The sequence below is a fragment of the Adiantum capillus-veneris genome, chromosome 20 (assembly GCF_014529385.1).
Source record: "Adiantum capillus-veneris isolate H3 chromosome 20, ASM1452938v2, whole genome shotgun sequence".
Lineage (NCBI taxonomy): Eukaryota > Viridiplantae > Streptophyta > Polypodiopsida > Polypodiales > Pteridaceae > Adiantum > Adiantum capillus-veneris.
The window spans coordinates 92,827,825-92,837,068 of NC_140950.1; the positions used below are offsets into that span (position 1 = coordinate 92,827,825).

At 45.4% G+C, this 9,244-nt stretch overlaps 2 pseudogenes; both read right to left on the minus strand.

The window, feature by feature from the left end:
• Nucleotides 1-3,909: 3,909 nt before the first annotated feature.
• On the minus strand, nucleotides 3,910-7,022 carry LOC147432900 (uncharacterized; annotated as a pseudogene).
• LOC147432901 (uncharacterized) lies at nucleotides 3,926-4,648 on the minus strand (annotated as a pseudogene).
• Nucleotides 7,023-9,244: the final 2,222 nt, after the last annotated feature.

The following is a 9,244-nucleotide window of genomic DNA, read 5'->3' on the forward strand; positions in this document are numbered from 1 at the left end:
TTTGCCATTCTTTTCAGACCATTTACTTTTCTTTGTCTCCATGATACATCCAAATAACTTTGCCATCAAAGAACCAACCATTATAGTGCAATAGTTGTTCACATTGTTTATATTCCAACCTTTGTGCAAAGGTTTGATCCAATTTTCACTCCAATCATGAGGCATGCCATGCTGAAGTGCAAGGTTAAACATATCACGTATCCAATATCGTGTTTTCTTGCTTGTCCATTTAATCATTTCAGCCTTGACACCTTGAAGGTCCCTTGCCTTGCGAGTAGCAAATTTCTCAAGCATGTGGCAGACATATTTAATGGTAAAGAAGGGAGTCATAAATGGAAGGGAGCTACAAAACTTCATCTTATTAACATTGGGTTGAGCATAGAGGACTTGCAATGCGTATACATATCCTCAAGAGTCAAGTCACTAAAGCCCTCAACCCGCTTTCCTTTTAGATTTTGCCAAAAGTTGCCACATGCATGTGCTTTCTCTTACGCTAAAAGAAATTATTTTTTGACTTCCCACCTTCTCCACTTTTTCTGAACAAGTGCTTTGTATGTGTGTGAACGTTCCAAGTAAACTTCCTTGTCTTTGCTTGCATCCAACCTTAGCAAGTGTTTTTGGGCTTGGCTACATTTCATGTCAAACCATTTCTTCTTGGTGTTACCCTTCTTAGACCTTTTGCAAGACATGTGTTTCACCGAAAAGCATTCCTTCGCACAAGAGAAAATTACTTCTTTGAAAACTTTCCACTTGCATTCTAATGTTGGGCTCTCTTGATGCGCTATCATGCTTAACATTTGGCCCACCATATCAGCATATATAAGTGCTTGTTTGAAGTCTAGACGTAGGTAGAATGATTCACATCATGATTGAAGGCTACATGCTCGGGTCTTTTACCACACTTGAGGTCAATTGATCCGATTCTGAATTTCATTCACCAAGTGTAAAGCTTTGTATGCATTCTAGAGTGGCTTCCGAAAACAACATATAGTCAATCACGCTATCACCATTGTGCTTTCTACATGTAAAGCTATTGGTGCCTTGCCATAAAGATACACCATTTGCAATGAACATTCCGGTACTATTGCACATATGTAGAAGTGACTTTCCATAGTGATCTAGTTCTTTTGCATCATTAGAATATACATGTATGAGTCATCCAATCTTCTTGAGACATGCGGCATGTCGACTTGTTGTGTGTCGTATTGTAACGTATTTGTGCGAGCATTCATGTCTCCAAAGACAATGACTTCACCTTGGTTCTTGTAATGAGCAATGTCTTCCTCTAGTTCAACAAAGGACTGATCTCTATCCATATCCAAGCGAGCATAAAAGTTGGAGTCATAGTGAGAAATGTAGCAACCAGCCACAAACATGACTTGACCATTTGGTGGGCTGATTTTCAGCCATAAGTAGCCTTTATACTTATCTTTTTTGACAATGTAAATATCTTTTAAACCCTTTTTTATCATACATGCTACACCTCCTTGGCCTATACGTTGCTTTGCATTTTTTGCCCACGTCAAAGAATGCATATCATATTTGTCAAATCCAAGAATTCATTGCGTATCATACTCCCATGTTTCGATAAGAAGTATCACATCGGAGTCATTGGTAAGCTCATCAATGTCAATTTTCATATTCCATGGATACCCGTTACAATTCCAAAAGCTTATTCGCAAGTGTGAGTTGGTCTCATAGATCACGTGTCTCTATTTGTTGGGTGAACTTGCTTCCTCCTCAAGTGACTTTTCTTCTTGAGATGACACCTTAACCTTCTTGCTTCTTTCCTCAGATGCTTTGCGACGTTGGAAAGGGGGAAATGGGAAAACCACCAGCACATAAACTCGATGCCTCTATATAGCTCAGTGATCTCACCCCTATCCCCTAGCAAACACACACCATGTACGCAATCTGCAAAGAGCTATTGCCCAAGCCCAATCCTGACCATCCCTAATTGGAAACACCCAATCACAATGCATATCGTCATGGTTTCCACGATTATTGACCACCTCAGACCCTCTCTTGCTCAGGCCCTTGTCCTTCAACTTTATGCAGCGCCCACCTCCCTTGAACTCAGCTCTTTGGACCCTCCTTCTGCGGCCAATCACCTCTTCTCTGCTATCGACCCCCCGGTGCCCTTCCTCCTTCACCTTCACTCCCTCTTGCTTTTAACTAGCCGTCCACAGGCCCTTACCATGCAGCCCGTCGTCCTTCCACTCTCGGCCCTTGGCCGCCCCTCCTTCACGTCCTGACCCTGCAGCCAACCACCCTCCTTATGTGGCTGCTCTACCTTCCCTTGCCCTGGTAGCACCTTCGCCATCCAACTGGCGTTCCTCTTCATGCACTGACAGCCCTCGGCCCTCGGTGTCAACCCCCCACACTCCTCTTATGCATGTGACTCCTTCAGGCCCACTGTGGTGCGGCCCTGCAATCCCTTCTCCTCACGGAAGTCCCCTTGTCTGCAGACTTGTCTGCAGATGACCAACCAACCCTCTTGCACCTCTGACACCCCCCTGGCGACCCCTTCTTGGCTCCTTCAGCCCCCCTCTGCTTCATGCTTCCCCGCTTCAAGCCATAACGGCAGCCCACCCTCTCATTAGGCGGCAAAATTTGGACTCACAAAGGGGCCCTTTAACGAGTTTGACTTTACCTCTCTCTACCAAAACGGGCGCATGGATAAATTTTTGCAAACAAACTCCAAAGTTGGCGGACGTTTGATAGTTAGAATGTCCTCTTCAAGCTCTATCTACTTATATATAGCACGCCATGAGATTCCTCATATTTTAGAAGATTCTTTTTTTTATTCACTTAGATTCTGACAGAGTTGTCACATCATAGGTGAATCAAAAAAAGAATCTTCTAAAATATGAGGAATCTCATGACGTGCTATATATCAGTAGATAGATCTTGAAGAGGACATTCTAACTGTCAAACCTCCGCCAACTTTGGAGTTTGTTTGCAAAAATTTATCCATGCGCCCGTTTTGGTAGAGAGAGGTAAAGTCAAACTCCTTAAAGGGCCCCTTTGTGAGTCCAAATTTTGCCTAATGCACACCTATGGTCGGCCACCCTGTTGCTTTCCCTCCTCATGCTCTCTATAATTGGCAACCTGCCGCTCTCCCAAAAAATGCACAGCCACCACCAGCTCTTGCCAAACTGGCCCCCTTCTCATGCGCCCCCAAGTGGCCCTTCTCACCCCCTCATTGGCATCCACCTTCCATGCACAACTCCCCGTCTCCTCCTGCATCGCCCAAGTGGAGGTTTCTCCCCTTCCTTGCTCATCAACTGCAGATCACTGCAACACGTTCTTTTTTTATATTAATATCTTTGAAATTATTTTTTGGGGGCTTGGCCCTCGTTCACACGCCGCAACTGCCAACGAATGCCTTCTTCAAACGCCCGCATGCTCCAAGTTCCGATGCCCAACTCAAAAGCAAGCCACATAAAAGTGAGCAAAGACAAGACTGCCCATCTACAACAGACGGGTCCACCATGGTATAGCCTCGCCGAATAGACCCAAGCTTGAAGCGGTACGCAACACCAAAAAACCCAACACTTTGAGCCTTCTCAACTTTCCTGATCAGTAGTGCTAAAACTTGCCCTGATCTTCGAACATCCACATTTCGCATACATATCCGGGCAATGCTTGCCATATCTTGCATCAAATAGCCACTGAAGCACTCTGCCATTTTCTTACAAATTGCCTTGCCTCGACTTCTTGCACTTCCATAGATCGACACAGTTTGGCTGTACCATCATTGCCCACCCCCTCGTTGAGGATTCATGCTCAACCACAGTATTATTTAGGTAAAATAAGTCTATATAGAGAGAATGATATAACATAGAGCTATAGACTGCATAAGAAAAATGATAGTGGCTATATAGATAGAATAGAGATAGAGAGAAAATCATTTGCTATTGCATCACCCTCCAGGGTCAAATGGAAAGCTCGAAGCTTCCCTAAGCATGGCATAGAGTCCACCTGGATCAAATATAAAGCACTGGCCTTGGCCATCCACCTGTAAAACATGTATCTTCAAGTCTTCCTTTGCACCTGTAGGCCAATAGACAGGCCATCCTTCCATCTCTTCATAGCATCGAGCTTTGTCACCCTGCATCCATAAGTCTTGCTGCCAACTATAAGCATGCTTTCAACCACTTTAAGCATTGGTACCATAAACTGCTATCATACCATCCGCTATAGAACCCTTCATATCATCATCTTTATCACATGAGCATTGAAACCTGCATAGGACACCTTGCAAAGCAACCTGCAACAACATAGCTATCAATAGCATCATATAAAATAGCAAGACCCTGCCATTTGTTTCCACCTGCTGCATAGCCAAGCAAATCTGATCCTTTTGCAAACCTGTAACCAAATCCTCTGAAAACGACACCCATATCATCTTTTATCCTCAAGAACAAAACCTTCTAGAGCGTCAACCTGTCCAAATACCTCATCACCTGCAAGGTTGGTGGCACCTTCCTCGTTGCATGGAACCTCACTCTCATAGGCTGCACATGTATCAGCTTCCATAGAGTCATCCGCTGGAGCTTAACTCTCCACGGCCACACACAAACTCCGAAACTTCAAAGCACACCTCTACATGCTCACCGAGGCAAGGTTGCCCCACCCCTTGCATAGAAAAATCACTTCGACATACCTTCGCTTCTGCTTCTAGTTCCTGCAAGTCATCCTCGAAAACATGCTATTCAATCAAACTAGATGCACAATCAAACCATACCTCTTCCTCCAATAGGGACTCACCATCACAAGACACGAGAGATGACTGCTCGACTGGCAGATTCACACAAGACATTTCCACACTTGCACTATGCGTCTCCTCGACCTTCAAATGGCTGACAGGAAACTCGCATACATTGTTCTCCACTTCATCTACATGAAAAACATCATAAGTTTCATACCTAGAATACATGGATTCTTTCTCCCATGTAGCATCTGTATCCAAACTACTGTTGGAGCTATGAGAGCTTTTGGACTCCTCTTTTGAACTTGTCAATTCTTGGACCACTGCTACCTTTTCCGTTGTTGGTTATGGAACTGGCACCTCTTCTTGAAAAAATTTTACGACCTCGCTCTCTTGAGGAAGCAAACTGGGTGGTACCTTGAATATGTCTCGTGCACCCTTTGAGACCTGGTTGGCACTTCTTCTACCTCTTCTATCCTGGCAACAGCTTCACGTGCTTTGATTACATGCATATCAACAAAAAAAGGAGCCTTTATCTCTTGATGCTCATTGATTTGCATGGGCCTAGGTCCTTTGGCTACCATGACTACCGATTGTAGCAATCCTGCCTCCATCTTTTTCTTCATCTTTCGACTCTTGGCTCTGGCAACTCTGACCGCTTCGTCATTAAGTGCTTGGATCTTCATACTCCACTTTCTCATGAACATAGGGATGCAAGCATGATAGATAGAAACCTTTCGAGCTTCAAATATCCTGCATTTGGTTGCTTGGGTAGCAGCCGCCAAATCCCCCCAATAAGCTTCAAATTTAGCAACAAAAACATCAAAATTTGCACTTACATCCTGCTGCAAACCTTTGATCTTCGCAGCAGCTTCCGAAGCCGACACCACCTTTCTATACCTTTGTAGAAATTGCTCCCGAAATCCGATCCAATTCTGCTTGTGTGCATCTTCTAAGCCATCGAACCAAACTTTTGCTTTACCTCGCAGCACCAAAGGTAGAGTTTGGAGCTTTGCTTCATCACCTGGCATCCGTAGTACTGTTGGTATAAATAGCTCAAAATCGGCAAGCCAATCATCTGTATCCTCATCTCCTTTGAACACTGGGCCAAACTCCTGCTTCATCTTGACTCAAGAACACCTTGTTAGGAAACAATCAGTGGATCCTCAGTGGGACACCACAAGATGGAAAGGGGGAAATGGGAAAACCACCAGCACATAAACTCGATGCCTCTATATAGCTCAGTGATCTCACAACACCCCTATCCCCTAGCAAACACACACCATGATACGCAATCTGCAAACAGCTATTGTCCAAGCCCAATCCCGACCATCCCTAATTGCAAACACCCAATCACAAAGCATATCATCATGGTTTCCATGATTGATTGACCACCTCAGACCTTTGCAAAATACTCTAGCAAAGCCCCAGTCTATGCCAAGCCGGCATCCACTCTACATACCCGACACCCACACAAAGAATACTCATACAATTACAAGTAGATATGAGAGAAAGGCGACATGGATCCGAGACTAAAGCGAGCAAAAAAATCTTGGCAAATCCTTTTACAATTGTGTGTAATATGAGCACATATCTCCTAAGTCGATGCGACCTTGATGCCTTTGATCTTCCTCTCAGACAAGTCGTTTTTTTGACGGCCACCACCTGCAACCTGTGTGCCTGGCGGCCCCTCACCTTGGTGGGACCCGACTCCAAAAAAACTCACTCTGCAGCACCTCCCTTGAACTCAGCTCTCTGGACCCTCCTTCTCACATGGTGGGCCTGCGGCCAATCACCTCTTCTCTGCCATCGACCCCCAGGTCACCCCTGTGCCCTTCCTCCTTCACCTTCACTCCCTCTTGCTTTCAACTGGCCGTCCACAGGCCCTTACCATGCAGCCCGTCGTCCTTCGACTCTCGGCCCTTGGCCGCCCCTCCTTCACGTCCTGACCCTGCAACCAACCACCCTCCTTATGTGGGCAATCTGCCTTCCCTTGCCCTGGCAGCCCCTTTGCCATCCAATTGGCGTTCCTCTTCATGCACCGATGGCCCTCGGCCCTCGATGTCAACCCTCCACACTCCTCCTCTGCATGTGACTCCTTCAGGCTCACTGTGGTGCGGCCCTGCAACCCCTTCTCCTCATGGCAGTCCTCTTGTCTGCAGACGACCAACCAGCCCTCTTGCACCTCTGACGCCCCCCTGGCGACCCCTTCTTGGCTCCTTTAGCCCCCCTCTGCTTCATGCTTCCCCGCTTCAAGCCATAACCGCAGCCCGCCCTTTGGCTACTCTCACACCTATGGTCGGCTACCCTATAGCTTTCCCTCCTCCGGCTCTCTGTAATCGGCAACCAGCCCCTCTCCCAAAAAATGCCAACCACCACCAGCTCTTGCCAAACTGGCCCCCTTCTCATGCGCCCCCAAGTGGCCCTTCTCACCCCCTCGTTGGCGTCCACCTTCCATGCACAACTCCCCGTCTCCTCCTGCATCGCCCAAGTGGTGGTTTCTCCCCTTCCTTGCTCGTCGACTGCAGATTACTGCAACACGTTCTTTTTTTATATTAATAGCTTTGATTTTTTTTTTTGGGCTTGGCCCCCGTTCACACGCCGCAACCACCAATGAATGCCTTCTTCAAACACCCGCATGCTCCAAGTTCCGATGCCCAACTCGAAAGCAAGCCCCATAAAAGTGAGCAAAGACAAGACTGCCCATCTACAACAGACGGGTCCGCCATGGTATAGCCTCGCTGAATAGACCCAAGCTTGAAGCGGTACGCAACACCAAAAAACCCGACACTTCGAGCCTTCTCAACTTTCCCGATCAATAGTGCTAAAACTTGCCCTGATCTTCAAACATCCACATTTGGCATACATATCCGGGCAATGCTTGCTATACCTTGCATCAAATAGCCACTGAAGCACTTTGCCATTTTCCTGTAAATTGCCATGCCTTGACTTCCTGCACTTCCATAGATCGACACAGTTTGGTTGTACCAACGTACATTTTGTCGCATAAGAGTGCAATCCTCATATACATTACAATTCGTTCTTTTGAGGTAGATCTAACTATTGTCAAGGATGATCATTCTCTTTACCTCATCAGCCATGTTACATACAATAGGTCTTTCTCCGGAGCGAGGGACTCCTTGTTTTCCAACGTGATGTGCACCAAAAGCCATAATTTCAAACATGCCAAAGTATGTAGTAAAAAACTCTTCAATAGCAATCGCAAGAGATTGGGGTGTTTCCATGCTTTCCTCCTTGACTCCACGAATGACGATGTTCTTTGATTGTTTTTGCCGTTCTTGCAATTCTTAAGTGTCCACATTCTCTACATTCTTTTTTTGGACAACGGCTTGCATGATAGGAGATGTAGACACCACATTATCCTTACATATATCAGCCCATGAGTTGGATGTTTTTCTCATCTCACATACATTATGTCGTATTGTATCTATCGTTTCCTCTTTCATTACATGATCACTCTCAACTTTGCTCAAGCGCTCTTTCAATACATTCATGTCAACAAGAGAGTGCTTACATTCTTGAACTTCATTCTCAAGATGCATCAAGCGTGTTGTTTGCATTTCAAGAACCTTCTTGAGGTACTCATTCTCCACAACAAGAACTCTTAACGTGCCATTCTCCATTGCAAGTGCGTGCAGCTCTTCACCTTGCTTGTTGACGGTTTCTTGTAATGAGACCAAGTAAGCCATGATCATTGCTTCCGTTGCTGTAGACGATGTGGTTGGATTAGCATCCAAATTTCTTGGATATTTTGCATCTTTCTCCATGGTAAGTGTGAATTTCCCGCCCTTGCGAGTTTTGTCCGACATTGCCTTCAAGTCGATAACAAAAACGCAAAGTTTTGACAATTTTTCTAATTCTGAGATACTGTTACAACAAAGCCTTTCATTTCTCATTTTTTTTTTGTCTTTACATCAATGCGTAGAGGGCTTTGTGCCCTTCGATTGAGGCTATAGATCACCTAAATCGGAGTTCAAATGAAGAAGTTATGATCAAAAGAGTGAATTGTTGTCTACTAGGTCAAAAAACGAGAGAGAGAGAGAGAGAGAGAGAGAGAGAGAGAGAGAGAGAGAGAGAGAGAGAGAGAGATTTAGTGAGGAAAGGGGTGGAGGTGAAGAGAGAGAGGAGGAGGGGGAGTGGAGGATGGGGTGGAGAGAGAAGAGGGGAGGTGGGGAGAGGGATATATATAGATAGATAGATAGATAGAGAGAGAGAGAGAGAGAGAGAGAGAGAGAGAGAGAGAGAGAGAGAGAGAGAGAGATTTTATTATCATCCTCAGAGGTCAAATATGACCTATGGGACCAAAGTTACATGTGATGTAGTATGTGTATGGCTAATGAGTGACTCTTGATGTTCCAAAATTGTGGTAATGAGAGTCGCAATAGAGAGCCCACACTGTGGCTGGGAGAGGAAAGTGTGTAGGTCTAAGTCATGACTAAAAATGTGAGAGAAGCAAGTTCAGATGTGACCAAAATCTGAGCACTCTAGTAGTGTGTGGTGCTCAGACTC